Here is a 20,121-nt window from a genome sequence, read left to right on the forward strand (position 1 = left end):
TCACTGGTATTGGGAGCCATGTCTGTAAAGAATAGCCCTTATCTCCAAGAAGCCACCCATCCATCTGAGCCAGTTCAGTGAACAGCGATGGCAGCCGGGACTGGCGCAAGACCCAGGTGTCATGGCAGCTGCCTGAGAAGCGGTCACAGATTCGCTGCAAGCATCTGCAGTGTTCACTTACCAGCTTCACCTAGATTGAGAGGGTTACTTTAGTGGTGACGTCTGCAGGTGGTAGCCTGTCAGTGGGCCTGATGGCCATATGAGTGCAGTCTATGAACATTACAACCTATGGTGCCAGAACCAATGGCCCTCTGGGCCTGGCTGTGAGAGTCCATCCTGAAACGGATATCCTCACTGGCCCTCCGGTGCAGGGCATTGGTGACCTCCCTGATGTAGCAGTGCACTGCTGACTGTGTGATCCCACAAAGGTCTCTGGTGGGCCCCTAAAAGGCTGCAGAGGCGTCAGGCTTGAGAACCATTGCCACCAAGAGGAACAAAGGCATGGGATGTCCACCAGAGTCCATGGGCTGCAGATCATCCTTGAGCCGGGCACAGAGACATGTCACCACCCTCTCTTTATGTGTAATCTCCTCTGACACTGGTGCTCTGACATTCAATGGCATGTCATGTGGGGCCTGTAAATGCACGGCAACCATAATGGCATGCTCCCCTTGGGGGCTGCTGCTCACGACCGGGGGCCTCTAAGTGGATCACAGCTGCTTGTTGATATTGCCTCTAGCACTTACAGATCCTCACATGCAGAGGATCACACAATGTAGGATGAGCGATACCTATTTCCATGTGATAAATAAAGTCGAACCCTGCATGTATTCGAAAGTTACTAACAGGGAAGGGATTGGTATTGACGGGTACATCAGCTGCTTTCCTGGATCAACTATGTGGCATGCCATGGCATTGCCCATCTTGACCAACACTAAGAATGGTACAACATGACCACATCAAGATCCTACCAGCTGAATCGATTGCCCCCACCATCTATAAAACCTTAATGCCCCTGCCCTTTCTGGCACCCTCCCCACACACAGGGGGCCTAGTGTGCCATTTCCCCCTCACAAACACAGAGCATGCACTGTTTACAGAGGGATGGTACATGGTACCTCCCTTCATGCCAGCACAGCTTTCCCTCCAGTAATCCCAGACCCCCTCCATTTCAGAATGCAGAGTGTGACCCCTGTATATCCCCCCTCCCTCCTCCCTTTAAGAATGTAGAGTTAGACCCCTGTATATCCCCCTACCTCCTCCCTCCTCCCTTTAAGAATGCAGAGTTAGACCCCTGCATATCCCCCTCCCTCCTCCCTCCTCCCTTCCAGAATGCAGAGTTAGACCCCTGCATATCCCCCCCTCCCTCCTCCCTTTAAGAATGCAGAGTTAGGCCCCTGTGTATCCCCCCCTCTCTCCTCCCTTCCATAATGCAGAGAGATGACCCGCCGGCTTTTCAGATCATGAATGGGACGGCATGTGACGGCCGCCCGTTCAACGAAAAATCCAGCAGTGTCGGTGGAGAGGCGGCGGGCTGCATAATCAGCATAGGTAAGTAATCGTTCTGATATATTGATTGTGGTGCCACCACCATGCAGTGGGGGGGCTGCATCGAGGTCCTGCCTCTGCTGGTAAAATGAAGCAGGCCCATCTCAATGCCGCAGGTTGAGGCGAGCCTCTACCCATAGCATTTTACTGGCCCCCACATCGCGATCCACGGCGTTGAGGGGCCAGTAAAATTCAGCCACATGTGTGTATAATGGACAGAAGCTCGTGAACTCCTACCAATCAATTTCAATATTTATGCCACATGTAAAACTGACTCTTTAAATAGTAAATTAAATATAACTTCTTATGGGAATCATATAGGCAACTGGTACCATTCCTATAATTTTATTACTAATATAATGATTTGTAAGAAAGTGTAGTGTGAAAATTAGAATAGGATCTTGCATGAGCAGGAATCTAACTGTTAGTATTTTTGTTGGGAAATGTTAGTTATATAGCCCGGGAGCTTCTCACTGTTTACACAGCTGGATTACTGTCTGGTCTATATATACAGCACTCAAAACTTCCTGATAACACGCTGAAACTATTATTTTGCATCACTGTGTCCTTGGCCTTTGTGGTTGATGCAGCTGGAAGCTATCTTCACAAGGATCTTCATTTTACACAATGTCCGTTCCACTATTTAGGATTTTGGACTATTCTGCTGAGGAGCGAATTCAATTGATTCAGTTAAGTTCACTTGACGAGGGTTAGATGCACAAACGCAGCCTCCAGGAATATGGATTAGATTCAGGTCAATCATCGGTCCTGAGTCGTGTTTCTCACATATCACATCAGCTGGAGAAAATGGAGGTTCATTAAGACATCCCAGTAAACATTTGGCTGCATATAGTGACTCCCAGACTGTTTAGTGACAAGGACTATCTTCCCTACAAGTGACTCACCTCCACCAACCAAACACACATGGACAGAGCCAATGCTGTGACAAGGAATATCATGAAATAAACCATTGACCTTCTCAAACAATGGTTCCACTGCCTGGACCACTCAGGGGGAGCCTTGCAATACTCACCAGAGCATGTCTCCAAATTTGTAGTGGTCTGGTGCATTCTACAAAACCTGGTGATTGTGAGAGTGCAGTCCTTTGCCACCACACCTTCGGCGATGACCTCCAGAAGAAGAAGAGGAGTAAGAGGAAGAGGAGTAAAGGAGGAGGGATCCAAGAGCCCATCACTCTGGACAGACTGTCTGCGAGCAGGTAATCAGACTCCGGTTCACCTAAAATCATACCCATATCAGCGCTGCTCCACAATTCAGGACCTTTCCATCCCTCTGCTATGGACCATCACAGTATCCTCTTGGCCAAAATTCTGAAATAAAATACATCACCAAAAAACCATTCCATAACAACTTAATCCAACAACACTTCCAATAATACATACTAAACTGAACTAGTCCCCCTTGACCATTCCCTTAGTGCCTGTCCTAGTGTATCTACACAGTGCTACCCTAGTGGCTGCAGCATGGCTGGTGGAATGGCTGTTGACTTTCACTGGGGTAGACTTCAGATGGCCTCACAGGATGGTCTTGAGCAACTCTGAGTCTTGAGGGCATGGCACCAGGTTTCACCACCTCAACATGGGTGGCAGCAGTCTGGGCTGGCTGGCTGAGAGGCATCAGCAAGGGCACTAGTGGAGTGGCAGTGATAAAAGCACCACTGTTGTCATCCTGAATGAGGACAGCAGACTCGTGCTCCATGGATTCACTGACACTCCCCCAGGGCGGTGCCTCGGTAATCCCAGTAATCTGCTGGAGCACAGATTGCTGGATTGCTGTGAAAGCTGACAAGTCCCTTTGAGCATTGATATCCGCAGCCATGATGGCAGCAGTCTGAGCAGCTGGGCTTGCATGGCAGCAATCAAGGATTTCATGACCTCTGGTACATGCTGTTTGGCTTCTGCTTGTGCTGCTGTGGAAACTGAGATATTGGCCACCAGACACTGCATCATGGCTGGGTTCGCAAGTGCTGTCATGCATGGAGTTGTCCACATTTCTCTGCTGGAAAGGATGGTCTCCGAGCTCTGCATGCAGCCCAGTGTCAGCAGGGCCATGGCATGCCTACCAATGCACAAGCATTTGTGTGCATGCCCATCAGTCTTTTCCTCTGCATCGCCCCGTCAAAATTCTCATCTCTCATGTATGTCCTCTGCTGCAGAACTCATCCATGATCTCACCCCAGGGGAGCTGGCACACATGCTATCCTTTCCACCTGACTTGGTTGTAGCCTGCTCATGCCTGGTAATTCACCATGTGCCGATCCCGACTCTTTGCTACCCTTTAAAGAGTATGTGAGCTGGTGGCTGTACGTGTCAGATCAAGTGATGGTGATTCTTCATCAGGCGTGTGCTCTTGCTTCCACCCTTCATTGTGAGGCTGCACTGGCTGTCCAGGTGTCAGGAATAGAATATGGTAATGTTCTGATGAAAGATCACAGACCTGAAACGTTAACTCTGCTTCTCTCTCCACAGATGCTGCCAGACCTGCTGATCATTTCCATCATTTCTTGTTTTTATTACTTTACTTCTTCAGTGCAGCTTTCCCTCATCTTCTGAAATAATCTAGTCTATGGAGCTGTCCACAACTGCTCTCAGTGGTGATTGGTGATTAATTAGGAGATGCAATTTAATGGGATTTATGTGTCAAAGCAGCTGAGTCAGCGTAAACTTCAATTGAAATGGGTTATTGAAGAGTTTGACAACTAAAAGCCCACAGAAGTCACCCAAGCAAAGGAAATAAGTCTGGAATATGATGCAACACGGAGCCTTGAACTTGTATGGTTTGATTTTGATTCAAGTGCATTTAGTAATTGAGCTACTAATCATTTAAAATATATCTATTAATCCACCAGATGTCGAGCTGGATTGCATTTCCATTTGTAGTTGTGTTATATTTCCAGGGGATGGCAGTGCACTGACATTCGTTGTTATAGTGTAAATATATAATTTAATAAAAAGCTAGGCTCAGTAATGGTGACCATGAAACTACCGGATTGTCGTAAAAACCCAACTGGTTCATTAATATCCTTTAGGGAAGGAAATTTGCTGGCCTTACCTGGTGTGGCCTACATGTGACTCCAGACCCACAGCAATGTGATGGACTCTTAACTTCCCTCTAAAATAATCTAGCAAGCCATTCAGTTGTATGAAACCGCCAGAGAAAAATCGAATAAGAATTAAACCAGACAGACCACACCGCATAGACCGAGGCACCAGAAACAACAAAGGTGCAATCTGCAAAGTCTACCTCACTAACATCTGTGGACTTGTGCCAAAACTGTCCCACATACTAGTCAAGCAACAGCCTGACATATTCATACTCACTGAATGATACCCAATAGCCAATGTCCCAGATTTCTCCTTCACCATTCCTGGGTGTATCCTGTCCCACTGGCAGGACACACCCATCAGAGGTAGTACCGCAGCTTCATACAGTCAGGAAGGAGTGACCCTGGGAGTCCTGTACATTGACTCTGGACCCCATGAAGTCTTGAGACATCAGATCAAACATGACCAAGGAAACCTCCTGCTGATTACCATCTACCATGCCTCTCAGATGAATCAGTACGCCACTTGGAAGAAGCACTGAGGGTAGCACCGAATGTACTCTGGATGGGGGACTTCAATGTCCCTCACAAGAATGGCTCAGTAGCACTTCTACTGACCGAGCTCATCGAGTCCTGAAGGACGTATTTACCACCTTCAGCTTGAAGCATGTGGTGAGAGAATCAACAAGAGGGAAAAACCTACTTGACCTTGCCCTCACCAATCTACCTGTCGCAGATGCATCTGTCCATGATAGTATTGGTAGAAGTGACACTGCACAGTGCTTGTGAAGATGAAGTCTCATCTTTACACTGAGTACATCGTCCATTGTGTTATGTGGCACTACCACCATGCTAAATGGGATAGATTCAGGACATATCTAGTAGCTCAAAACTGGACAATCAGGAAGTGCTTTGGGCCATCAGCAGCATCAGAATTGGATTCAACCACAATCTGTAACCTCATGGCCTGGCATAGCCCTCACTCTACCATTACCATCAAGAAAAGGGATCAACATTGGTTCAATGAGGAGTGTAGGAGAGTATGCCAGGAGCAGCACCAGGCATACCTAAAAATGAGGTGCCAACCTGGTGAAGCTACAACACAGGACTACATGCATGCTAGACAATGGAAACAGCATGCAATAGACAGATCTAAGCAATCCCACAAACAACAGATCAGATCAAAGCTTTGTAGGGGGAGGCAGTGGCAGAGTGGTAATGTTACTGGACTAGTAATCCAGAGCCCAGGCTAATGGGCTGGGGGACATGGGTTCGAATCCCACCATGGCAGATGGTGAAATTTGAATTCAATTAATAAATCTGGAATTAAAAGATAGCCTAACGATGACCATGAAACCATTGTCAATTGTTGTAAAAACCCATCTGGTTCACTAATGTCCTTTAGGGAAGGAAATCCGCTGTCCTTGCCTGGTCTGGCCTACTTGGGACTCCACAGCAATGTGGTTGTCTCTTAAAATGGCCTAGCAAGCCACTCAGTTCAAGGGCAATTAGGGATGGGCAACAAATGCAGACCAAACCAGCGATGCCCACATCCCACAGTAAATAAAAAAAAAGTGGATTAAACAACTACCGGGAGGAGGAGACTCCACAAACATCCCATCCCAAATGCTGGGGAAGCCCAGCATATCAGTGCAAACGGCAAGGTTGAAGCAGTTGTAACCATCTTCAGGCAGAAGTGCCGAGTGGATGATCCATCTCAGTCTCCTCCTGAGGTCCCCAGCATCACAGATGCCAGTCCATTCGATTCATTCCATGTGATATCAAGAAATAGGCACTGGATACTGCAAAGGTCCTGACAACATCCTGGCAGTCATATTGAAGACTTGTGTTGCAGAACTAGCCATGCCTTAAGCCAAGCTGTTCCACTATAGCAATAACCTGCTCACCGATGCTCAGTTTGAGTTCCGCCAGGGCCACTCATCTCCAAACTTCATTACACCCTTGGTCCAAACATGAACAGAAGAGCTGAATTCAAGAGGTGAGGTGAGAGTGACTGCCCTTGAAATCAGGACAGCATTTGATCAAGTGTAGCATCAAGGAGCACTGGTAAAATTGAAGTCAATGGAAATCAGGGGGGAAACGCTCCACTGGTTGGAATCACACTTAGCACAAAGGAAGATGATCATGATTTTTGGAGCCCAGTCATCTCAGTCTCAGGAGATCACTGCAGGAGTTCCTCAGGGATCCTGTTCCCACTAAACTGCTGATCACCCAACTTCCCTTCCTGGTCCCAATGCTAGCCGATATTGTTAAGCGTTCTCTCTCTTTCGGTGTTGTCCATCTGTCCTTTAAATCTGCTGTCATCAACCCCCTCTCAAAAACTAACCCTTTACCCTACTGACTTAGTAAACTACCATCCTGTCTCCAATCTCCCTTTCCTCGCTAAAGTCCTTGAACGTGCTGTCACCTCCCAAATTCTTTCCCATCATTCCCGGAACTCCACATGCAAATTGCTCCAATCAGGTTTCTGCCCCTGCTACTGTACGAAACCATCTCTTATCAAAAGTCACAAATGACATCCTCTGTGACTGTGACAAAGACAAACATTCCCTCCTCATCCTTCTAAACCTGTTCGCAGCCTTATCTCTGTAATCTCTTCCAGCCCCACATTCCTCCAAGATATCTGCACTCCTCTATATTCTGGCCTCTTGAGCTTCCCCAATTTTAATCGCTCCACAATTGGTGGCCATGCCTTCAATTGCCCAGGCCCCCAAGCTCTGGGATACCCTTCCTACACCTATCCATCTCGCTATCTCGCTTTCCTCCTTTAAGACAATCCTTAAAACTTACCTCGCTGACCAAGTTTTGGGTTATCTGACCTACTATCTTCTTATGTGACTCAGTGTTATATTTTGCTTATACTGCTCCTGTGAAGTGCGTTGGGATGTTTATTATGTTAAAGGCGCTATATAAATATAAGTTGTTTTTGTTGTTGTTGGCAGTAGTGTCCTAGGCCCAACCTTCTTCAGCTGCTTCATTAATGACCTTCCTTCCATCATAAGGTCAGAAATGTGGATGTTCACTAATTATTGCAGTGTTCAACACCATTCACAACCCCTTAGATATCGAAGCAGTCTGTCTCCATATGCAGCAAGATCTGACAAAATTCAGGCTTGGGTTGATAAGAGACAAGTAACATTCACGCCACACAAGTGCCAGGCAATGACCATCTCCAACAAGAGAGAATCTAACCATCTCCCCTTGACATTCAACAACATTACCATCGCTGAATCCTCCATCATCAACATTCTGGGGGTTACCTTCACCAGAAATTGAACTGGACTAGCCACATAAATACTGTGCTACAAAAACAGGTCAGAGACTGGGAATTCTGTGGAGAGTAACTCACCTCCTGACTCCCCAAAGTCTGTCCACCATCTACACGGTACAAGTCAGGAATGTGATGGAATACTCTCCACTTGCCTGGATGAGTGCGGCTCCAACAACACTCAGGAAGCCCAACACCATCAAGAACAAAGCAGCCATGATTTCCCACTATATATAGTTGGCAGTTGAGGTTGTCCACTTACCACAAACTCAGGAAAGTGCCATTTTAGTGTTGAACAGGTGATGTGAGAGAGATGGTCCTGATTCAATATTCATACATGAACTCTGGATGGAGCCATAGGTCGAGTGGCCTTTCCTTATGTTTTTATGTTCTAAAGATAGTGATTTTGTTCCATGGTTGATTTCTGTACAAATGTCAAATTTCCTCATCAGTGTTGCCACTTTTTGAATTCCACTTTTCTCTTTGAACTAATAGAATTCTGGTTTCAAAAGTAAGTTTTCTGCAGCACAATTCACTGTAAATACCGACCAGTGAGGAAAACCAGTTTATTTCAAAGGAGAAAATAACGCGGCACATGGCCAGCTACATAAAATCGACATATCTCAGCCCATACATATCACATTTTGTACAAAGCTATAGTTCATACCATATTTGGTGATTCAGTGATCTGCATCAATTCAAATTTGACTGCAGCAAGTGACATTCTTCCAGTAAATTAAATTTGATTTAACAGACACTGAATTGGATCTCAAATTGTTGATTTTACTGTAATAAATGTGATTGTAGCAGATGCGAATATTTTAATTTATTGGCAACTAAGCAATTGTAAGCTGAATCCAGTCTTCTCAGACTTGACATTAAGACAGATAGCATTGTGATTGTTCAGTTGGCACTTTTGCTGACCTTGAACTAACATGGTGCATTATTATCCTGAAACATTCCTACTAGACTTACTACTGAGTGATACTGAGTGATGTCCACCAAAGCTACTGAGTATCATCACCTCATTCCATGACAATATGAAAGGCACAATTCAGCATAGCAGTGCCTCATCAGACTCCTTTCCTATCCTGAGTGGCGTGAAACAGGGCTGTGTTCTCGCACCTACACTGTTTGGGATCTTCTTCTCCCTGCTGCTCTCACATGCATTCAAGTCTTCAGAAGAAGGAATTTTCCTCCACACAAGATCAGATGGCAGGTTGTTCAACCTTGCCCGTCTTAGAGCGAAGACCAAAGTACGGAAAGTCCTCGTCAGGGAACTCCTCTTTGCTGACGATGTTGCATTAACATCCCACACAGAAGAGTGTCTGCAGAGACTCATCAACAGGATTGCGGCTGCCTGCAACGAATTTGGCCTAACCATCAGCCTCAAGAAAACGAACATCATGGGACAGGACGTCTGAAATGCTCCATCCATCAATATTAGTGACAATGATCTGGAAGTGGTTCAAGAGTTCACCTACCTAGGCTCAACTATCACCAGTAACCTGTCTCTCGATGCAGAAATCAACAAGCGCATGGGAAAGGCTTCCACTGCTATGTCCAGACTGGCCAAGAGAGTGTGCGAAAATGGCGCACTGACACGGAACACAAAAGTCCGAGTGTATCAAGCCTGTGACCTCAGTACCTTGCTCTACGGCAGCGAGGCCTGGACAACGTATGTCAGCCAAGAGCGACGTCTCAATTCATTCCGTCTACGCTGCCTCCGGAGAATCCTTGGCATCAGGTGACAGGACCGTATCTCCAACGCAAAAGTCCTCAAGGCGGCCATCATCCCCAGCATACACACCCTACTGAGCCAGCGGCGCTTGAGATGGCTTGGCCATGTGAGCCACATGGAAGATGGCAGGATCCCCAAGGACACATTGTACAGCGAGCTCGTCACTGCTTTCAGACCTACCAGCCGTCCATGTCTCCACTTTAAAGACGGCTGCAAACGTGACATGAAATCCTGTGACATTGATCAAAAGTCGTGGGAGTCAGTTGCCAGTGATTGGCAGAGCTGGCGGACAGCCATAAAGGCGGGGCTAAAGAGTGGCGAGTCGAAGAGACTTAGCTGTTGGCAGGAAAAAAGACAGATGCGGAAGGGGAGAGCCAACTGTTTAACAGCCCCGACAACCAATTTTATCTGCAGCACCTGTGGAAGAGTCTGTCACTCTAGAATTGGCCTTTATAGCCACTCCAGGCACTACTTCACAAACCACTGACCGCATCCAGGCGCTTACCCTTTCTCTCTCGAGACAAGGAGGCCAAAGAAGAAGATTCAAAACCAGAAAATCCTGACAATTTGCAGCAGGTTGTACAGTATCTAAGATGTAAAGAAAGGTAAGTTGAAATATTTCATGAGAACTATTTCCAGCTAAAGCATTAACATATGGGTGGCACAGTGGTTAGCACTGCAGCCTCACAGCTCCAGGGACCCGGGTTCGATTCTGGGTACTACCTGTGTGGAGTTTACAAGTTTTCCCTGTCACTGCGTGGGTTTTCGCCGGGTGCTCTGGTTTCCTCCCACAGCCAAAGACTTGCAGGTGATAGATAAATTGGCCATTGTAAATTGCCCCTAGTGTAGGTAGGTGGTAGGGAATATGGGATTACTGTAGGGTTAGTATAAATGGGTGGTTGTTGGTTGGCACAGACTCGGTGGGCCAATGGGCCTGTTTCAGTGCTGTATCTCTAAATAAAGTAAAATAAATATATTTGTCACTTCAGGGTTGTGACTAACTTGCTGTACGTGTCGAGCAGTTTTTGTTTTCATATTAGATCATCGGCTTTTACAAGTTTTTTTTTTCTTTTTTAGGATTACTGACTGTTCTGGTTTCCCTTTTATAGCAAAATAGGTTCACCAAAAATACTAGTGTCATAACTATTAACAGCCCCATGGATTTTAACAATAATATAATATTAATAAGGCTGCTTTTTCCCAAAATTTCTTCTCTGAGTCCTCTGACTAAGCTTTCCCTTTCGTCTTTAAACAGTTACTTAATTCCTTTGTTAAACTCCCTCCAAATCATAAGCTAAATTAACTTCTGAAACCAAGGAGAAGACCTGCTTCTTCAAAAAGAGAAAAATGTTCTGTTTTTATGAATTAAAAAAATCACAAAACCTGTCTTGTGGCTTTTTTAAAGTACCGCAGCTTAAAGTGTTCATATAGTTGGCAGAACAGTCACATACTTGGCACAGTCGAGATAGTCCTTAATTGGATTATAATAATTTTCAGAATTTTAAAAACAGAAAATGGAAACCAACAGGGTGTGTCAGTAAATTCTTCCATCTGTATGTGGTGAACGTTAAGAACCAGGGGTGATGATTTTGTGACTTATATTCACAGAAAATAATATAGGATTTTTTTTCGTAAAAGTAAGAATAAAAACAGAACTTGCATTTACACAGCACTTTTCATGAGCTGAGCATGTCCCAAAGTACCTTCCCGCCAATGAAGTACTTTTGAAATGTTACCATGTTGGAAAATACAACAGCTAATTTCCGCAGAGCAAGGCCCACAAACAGGAATACAATAATGACCAGATAATCTGCTTTAGTGATGTTCGCTAAATGATAAATTTAGTTCAGGACAGCAGAAAGAATGTCCCAGCTTTTCTTCAAAAGGTGCTGTGAGATCTTTTACATCCACCTGAGAGGGCCTTGGTTTAACATCTCATCCGACAGACAGTTGGTTGGGCTAAACGACAAGAAAATGTTACCATTAAAAAATAGTTCTGACTTATATAAAATATTGCAAGATTTTGCATTATGTTGTGAAATTACAAGTTCAACCTCATCTCACACAACTGTAATACCATTCAACAAACTGTGGTTAAAATGTAAGCCTAGAAATGATGACTGGGATATTAGGATATCCGCACTTAACTGGTATGTGCGACATCTTTTTTTCTCCGTTCTGATGAAAGGTCACTGACCTGAAACGTTACCTCTACTTCTTTCTCCAAAGATGCTGCCAGACCTGCTGAGCGTTTCCAGCATTTTCTGTTTCTGTTTTGTTTTCTCTATTATTTTAATAGAGGCATTAACCTATTTAACACCTCCCCTAAAATTACTGACAAAAGAATATCATTTAAATCTTGAAAATGTTCAGATGTTAAACATTGCAAAGAGATGTTAGCTATACAGGTGCAAATTACTGCACATGCTCTGTGGGTGCACCACCCAGTACAAGCATCCCTTTGGGCAGTCTCATTGGATGAGCACCCATCAGCAGAGACTTAAAACTCACACATCAAACTGAAACTTAGAAATAGGTTAATGTTACAATTGAAAAGCCTGCTAAAGATCTCCATGGCTGTATCCAGGAAATTGTTCATCATTAAATGGTGAAGCCAGGGAACTTGGACTGATCTGAAATGAGCTATTGTGAAAAGCAAGCTGGATTTCTAATCCTCATTGTATGTTACTAATAAATTGTTAATTTGCATGTTTAGTGGGTATTTAATTCCACCCATTATGAACTCCTCTTTTGCATCTGTCCTTCCATTTCCTAAAGTTGATGTAGGATTTCAACACATGTTATGATAATTCCAAGTAATTATTTTCCCAGGTCTGTTTTCCTAAGCTGAAAAATTCCAGTCTCCCAGTGAATGCACAATTACTTTCATCGGAAGGAAACAGAAGGTTGTCGGAAGCTATCACATGAGTTGTTCACATGAGCCAAAGAGTCCCCTGTCTCCCTTATATTCCTAAACACGATTCCCAAAATGTACATAATTGGACATCTGAAGAAAGTAGAGCATCTGATCCAAAAGCTATAAAACATTTCTATATTTCCTCTTGCAGAAACAGGGTGCATTAGGAATTTTTGAAGAAATGAGTATCTATACTCCAACGCTGAGAGTTGGGAGTCTGTTATCATGGGTAACAATGTTCACCATGTATTTTTATATTGGAAATAACATCAATAGATTTCATCCAGCTTGCACTCTCCTACAACAATAAAGTAAAATATGTAGAGTTCGTGCATTTTGTATTCAGGATATGTGCAAAACCCTTGGAGTCCAAATGGAAATATTGGGGAAAATTTTAACTCCCAGACAGGATCATGGCTTAGCAAGTGACTGAGTCATATGGGAGCTGCAACAGAAGGCCCAGCCAATTTTTGAAAATCAGGTCTTATTAGCACGCTGCTGTCCAACTTCCCACCCGAAACGGTCAGGTGATCAAATAGTTCAGAGGTCAACGGCTGGGCCCAGGTTAAGTGGAAGAATAAGTTCTGGGCAATCAGTGGGGGTGGTGTTGTAGTTTATGGGGTGGGAGAGACTCCAAAGCACACATAGAGTACTGTAGTTGGGCTCTTCTCTGGGTCTATGGCCTGTTTCAGCTTGCTGGGAAAGCCACAACCACTTTCCCCTCAAGCCAATATTAAAATGTCAGTTATTTTTGTGATATTCAGAGTGAAGCTGGAACAAAATTCTGGTAGCAAATATTATGCAATGAATAGAATTTTCTGCAGTAACATAAAAGCAAAATATTGCAGATGCCGGAAATCTGGAATAAAAACAGAAAGTGCTGGAAATGCTCAGCAAATCTGGCAGCATCTGTGGAACGAGAAACAGAGTTAATGTTTCAGGTCAATGACCTTTCTACAGAACTCTCTCCACACTTTAAATTCTTAATTTCCCTTTCTTTTCCCCTCGTCTACTTTTGGGGATAGTAAAATCAGGTCACAGACTAGAGTGAGGAAAAAACCCTTCCAGATCCTGATTAACAAACATTACTATTACAAGCATGATAATTACAGGAAGTTCCAGACATCTGTCTATATATTAATTGAAGTGAATGTCCTAATCCCTTGTTAACCTTTCTCAAGAAGTGCCATTGTTTGATTCCATTTCTTGTTAATCAACGCATTCTGAAAGTAATGCTGCAGTAGTATTTCTTGCTTGACTTTTATCTTGAATTAAGAATGCTATATTTTTAAAATGATGATGTGGGGGGATAATTTGTTTGCGTTCTGCCACTTGAAGCAGAGCTACGCAGCTAAAGTCACTGAAGGCTGTTTACCCATGTCAAACACTCAAACAAGTTTAACGTCTCTTTCATGGTGATACTAAAAGGCTACCAGTCTCACCCATTTCTATAAAGGTCCTCATACCAAACAGCTTTGCAACATTAGCATAATTAGCATAAAATGTCTCTGAAACAGAAGTTAAGTGTCCCTGAGCCAGATTTTTCAACATTCCACCTGGGTGTAAAAGTGGTGTTGCAGATTGGCCATCCTATATAGAAAATGCCCAATTTTTATTTCTATTAAAATCAATACAGCTGGTCAGCAACTTCAATTTTACACCCGGACGGCAAGTTGAAATTCATATTCTTATTTCCAGGGTTTGACAGGAGTTAAGGTTAGATTATTACTGGGATTTTTCCCCTAAAATATTGGTAGTTTATCTGCATACTTTGAATAGCAATTCATATGAGCAGAATTTGCGGGCAGGTTGGTGACTATCATACTAAGTTAGATAGAAGTTAAGAACAGATGGATGAAGGGATTTCTCTCCGAGTTTCAGACTCATTCAACAGTGGTATTCCCATGAAGATAGAATATTAAGGAGTGATCTCAAAGACGTGTTTAAACTAATTAAAGGTTTTGATAGGGTAGATAGAGAAAAACTATTTCCTTTGGTGGGCGAGTCAAGAACAAGAGGGTATAACCTTAAAATTAGATAGGCCATTCAGGTGTGATGTCAGGAACCACCTCTTCACACAAAGGTTAGTAGAAATCTCAAACTCTTACCCCCAAAAAATTCTGTTGAAGTGAGATCAGTTGAAAATTTCAAAACTGATAGATTTTGTTAGGAAAGACACTAAGTGACATGGAACCACAACAAGTAATGGAGTTGAGGTACAGATCATCTATCATCTAATTGAATGTTGAAACAGGCTCAAGGGACTGAAAACACTACTCCTGATCGTATGTAAATTAATGAAGGATATTTTTCTGTCCTCCAAACTTCCCTGCAAGGCTAATAAGTCTAGTAGTAGTTTCACATTGCCAGATGTTAGGACCACCCTGCTGAAAGTCCATCAATAGGTGGAAAATCTGGCCCATATTTTCTCCTACCAATGGGTCACCTTTCTTGACTCAAACAAGATGACTTTGAACTATCCTCCAGCATGTTTAACTTCTTTAAACAGACTACTAAAATAAGGGCCAAGATTTTACCAGCCCATTGGAGATGGGAGGGGTGGGAAAATGACGTCAAAAGGTGCAGGAGGGAAGCCCACCATGCTTATGCTGCCAGGGGATATTCACAGTGGCAGGAACAGGAGCAGCTCGGTCACCTGCCAACGGGAGGTGGGCAGCCAATTTAAATAATTAAAAGGCCAATTGATGGCCAGTTTCCCAGGCTCAAGCATTTTGCCAGTGGCGGCACAGACTATCACCATGTGAGGAGGCTGCCAGCTGCATGGAAGCAGATTCCCTGTGCCTTCCCAGGGTTTGGGGGGCAGGGGTCATTGGTTTCCAGAGGTTTCATGTCCTGAAGAGGGGACTTGCCCAGCGGCAATGGCTGACCCTGCAGCCCCGTGCCACCACAGGAGGGATTACCCCTCTGATCACTGGAGCGTGCCTGCCTGGTCCCGGTACAGAATGACCTTCCCTCCATCAAAAGGTCAGAAGTGGGGATGGCCACTGATGATTGCACAATGTTCAGCACCATTTGTGGCTCTTCAGATACTGAAGCAGCCTGTGTCCATATGAAACAAGACCTGGACAACATTCAGGCTTGGACTGATAAGTGGCAAGTTACATTCGTGCCACAAAAGTGCCAGGAAATGGCCATCGCAAACAAGAGAGAATCTAACCATCTCCCCTTGACATTCAATGGCATTACCATCGCTGATTCCCCCACTATCAACATCCTGGGGGTTACCATTGGCCAGAAACTGAACTGGACCAGCCACATAAATACTGTGACTACAAGCTACAGTGGCTGGGAATTCTGCGGCAAGTGACTCACCTCCTGACTTCCCAATGTCTGTCCACCATCTACAAGGCACAAGTCAGAAGTTTATGGAATACTGTCCACTTGTCTGGATTAATGCATTTCCAACAACACTCAAGAAGCTCAACACCATCTAGGACAAAGCCCTTGATTGGCACCCCATCCACCACCTTCAACATTTCAACCACCTTTCAACAACCCCTTTACCACCAGCTCCCAGTGGCAGCTGTATGTACCATCTACAAGATGCACTGCAGCAACGCACCAAGGCTCCTTAGACAGCACCTTCGAAACCTGTGACCTCTAACAACTAGAAGGACAAGGGCAGCAGATGCATGGAATCATCACCACCTGCAAGTTCCCCTCCAAGTCACACACCATCCTGACTTGGAACTATATCGCCGTTCCTTCACTGTCGCTGGGTCAAAATCCTGGAACTCCCTTCCTAAAAGAATTGTGGGTGTACCTACCTCACATGGACTGCAGCAGTTCAAGAAGGCGGCTCACCACCACCTTCTCAAGGGCAATTAGGGATGGGCAAAAAATTGCTGGCCTAGCCAGCGACACCCACATCCCATGAAAGAATAAAAAAAATACATTTTTCAGCTTGCCTGCAAGGGCACCTCAATATAGAGGTGTCCTCTCCTTCTCTTTGCAGCCTCAGAGGCAGCCACCTCTACTCGTGGCACTGCCAAGGCTGCAGAGTTTCCAGTCCTCTGATTGAGCCAGCAGCTCGGAAAGGCAGCCCACCATCCTTTATTGGACAGCAGGCCCAGCAGCAGCCTCTTAATTGGCCGCTGCCTAGAAGATTGCTGCCACAGGCCCACAGCCCTCCTGCGCAGGCAATGGACCCACATTGGGTCTTACCTCATATCAGCAAAATCCCGGCCAAGGTCTTTGTTCATCTCTTTCCTGGCCCTACACTAATCTGGAGCTTTGTTCCTGACCCTAGGAGTTGTGAATCAAATCTGTTACTGGGTCTGCTTCCCTATACTAGCTTCCTGCAAAGCTCAACAGGAAAAGGCATTGCATCTCCCTATGGTTTGAATGTTTCTTGAAAGCTCCGAGGATAAGATAACGACTTCCCTATTGTTTCTGTTCATCCTGTGTAACAGTATCAATGCCGGGCTTTAATACACATTCCCCAAGGCTCGGTAGTTTGTGGCCTTTCTTTTTAAACCTGTCTAAATCTAAGTTGCTTTAAAATTTAAGGCTTAAGAGTAAATTATACTTCCAAATCATTTTGTACAAAAATGTTCAAAAAAATTCTGAAATGCGACAAATGGTTTGACCACCTTTAGAGTACTATGTGCAGGCTCCATTATAGAAAAAATATCAAAGTCATATTAAATTTACTAGAATTATATCAGGGATAAGATGCTTTAGTTATAACGTGATACTGGGAGACATTAGGCTGAATTTTACCACATAGGTTTTTTCTGGATGGCAGAGCCATTTTAGGGTCCCGAACACCATCACCGCAGCAGCAGGACTGCTGCTACAATCCTCCAGGAGGCGTCCAATTAAGAGGGCACCTCCGGGATCGAGTCCAATTAGAGTTGGCGGCCAGGTTGAGGAGGCAGTAGGGCGATTCAGTGCCAGCGATTGCAAGGCCAGCCAACAGCCTTCATTGTGTCTGCAGTGAGAGTGCTGCTGAAGGGAATGGGACGAGAGAGCAAGACAAAATGGAGGCGTGAAACAGTTGGGCAAAGCAGCTGCCACTTCTTCACCAGTAGCACTATCTGTGACATCAGTCTCCAGGCGATAATCATGCAATTACAAGCCTCTGTCTGCAGATGACCTCAGGCTTGCTAATTTTCACCTTAACATGCAGATTACATATTACTTTCATGGCACTCTGACCTCCCACTGTGCACTTGCCTCCTGTGAGTTAAGAAGCTGCGGACATTGTTGGGGGAGGGATGGGGGCGTGGTCCTATGTGCTGCAATAAAGTTCTATTGCCATCGGAAAATAACCCCTAATTGCTTCATTAACAACCTCAATTAGCTTCCCATCGCTGCCGGGCAAGTTTCCGTCATTGCACAGAAGCCGCCTTTAGGAAAAGCAGGAGGTGGAGGAAACATGTTGACATTCCTGTCCTACGTCATTTTTCTAAATTTTTCTTGTCTACTCCGCCTCCAAACCTACTGCCAAGGGCCTGGTAAAATTCCCCTATTGTCAGCTCACCTACTCACCTGTCATGGTGAAAAGGAGATTAAGTTCGCTTAGATCGCTTACCCACCCTGGAGCTGCCTGGAACTGACCTGCTATGATTTTCAGGTGGCAAGGACACATGCCCAAAGACTGCAGGAGAATTTCATACCCATGTATGTCAGGTCACGGTTATGTCATTGGCACCAGACTGTGTTTTTTACAAGACAACCTGAGTGGAAAATGACAGTTTCCCGCGAGACCAATCCAGCGAGGGGTCAGAAGATGCTGAAAAAGTAAGCTTTAATGTTTCTGTTTTCACTTTCTTTTCAGGCCTGGCTGGACAAGGTCCCTCATGTGTAGTTTCAATTTTGAATGATTCCTTATGGTATTACAATACACTTGCACTCACCTGCTATTTCTTCCAGGGCCAATGATGAGCCAAGGGACCCAAATCTAAGGGGTCCAATCTTCAAATGATTTAAGAATATCAATCTCAGGTGCAGGTAATGGAGGTAGTTTGCATATATGTTGTTAAGATAATGAATTGGAAGAGTCCACTATCCACGCCTGAAACACATTGCAGGAAATCATATATCACAGAAATTTACAGCACCTCAGCCCATCATGTCTGTGCCAGCCGAAAAAGAGTTATCTAACCTAATCGCACTTTCCAGCTGTTGGTCCCTAGCCCTGTGCATTGAAACTTCTCAAGTGCATATCCAAGTACTTTTTAAATACAATGAGGGTTTCTGCCTCTACCACCCTTTCAGGCAGTGAGTTCCTGACACCCACCACCCTTTGGGTGAAAAAATATCTCATCAACTCCCCTCTACTCCTTCCACTAACTATATCTATGCCCCCTGGTTATTGATCTCTCTGCTAAGGAGAATAGATCATTTCTATCCCCTCTACCTAGACCTGTCATAATTTTATACACTTCAATTAAATCTCCCCTCAGGGTCCTCTGTTCTAAAGAAAACAACCCCAGCCTGTCCGATCTTTCCTCATGGCTAAAATTTTCTAGTCCTGGCAACATCCTCATAAATCGCCTCTGTACCCTCCCTAGTATGATCACATCCTTCCTGTAATGTGGTGACCAGAACTATACACAGTACTTTAGCTGTGGCCTAACTAGTGGTCTATACTGTTCTAGCATAGTCCCCCTACTTTTTCAACCTGCAGAATACCCTAGAGACTATGATAGCTTAGCAAATTGCTGCAGTGTTAAAGTGCCAAGAATAGTTTCTAAGGATATTGGTGACTTTCAGAGTGGCAGCTGCCAATACTTTTAAATTCTCACTAATTTTATCTCAAACTATGGATTCAAAGATATTTCCCTCAACTGGTGGTAGATTGTTTGTTATGTGTCATTAGGATGTGAGTAACACTGACACGACAGTATTTAGTATCCATCCCTTATCGCCCTGAGCAATTGGGTTTTTAAGACATTCCAGAAACTTTCATTGTCATTTCCTGGTGCTGGCTCACACATTACCAGATCCTTATTGAATTTGAACCCACAACCTCTGGATTCTTGTTCAATATTATGACCACTATATCATCATGACCATACTCAGTTGAAGGATTTATACATAAGAACATAAGAAATAAGAGCATGAGTAAGCTATTCAGTCCTTCTAGCTTGCACCACCATTCAACCCAATCATGACGATCATAGTTACCAGGTTTATCTTTCGCATTCTTCTTGATCAAGATGCTACATCAGCTACTCTCCAGTCACAAAGCACAATTTGAATATCTATGGATGATTGAAAAATTGTGGCCAGAGCTTTAACTATCTCCTCTGACTTCTTTCAACAGCTTGTGCTTTATGGGATCAGATGGCCTACACCCTAGGGTTCTAAAAGAGATAGCTGCAGAAATAGTGGATGCACTGGCTATGATTTTCCAGAATTCTTTAGCTTCAGGAATGGTCCCATCAGATTGGAAGTTGGCAAATGTTACACCACTCTTTTCAAGAAAGGAGGTAGAGAGAAAACAGGGAACAACAGCCCAGTTAGCTTAACATCAGTATTTGGGAAGATGCTGGAAACTATTATTAAAGGAGTCTTAACATTACACTTGGGAA

Source organism: Heterodontus francisci, chromosome 1, assembly GCF_036365525.1.
Source record: "Heterodontus francisci isolate sHetFra1 chromosome 1, sHetFra1.hap1, whole genome shotgun sequence".
NCBI classification, from domain to species: Eukaryota; Metazoa; Chordata; class Chondrichthyes; order Heterodontiformes; family Heterodontidae; genus Heterodontus; species Heterodontus francisci.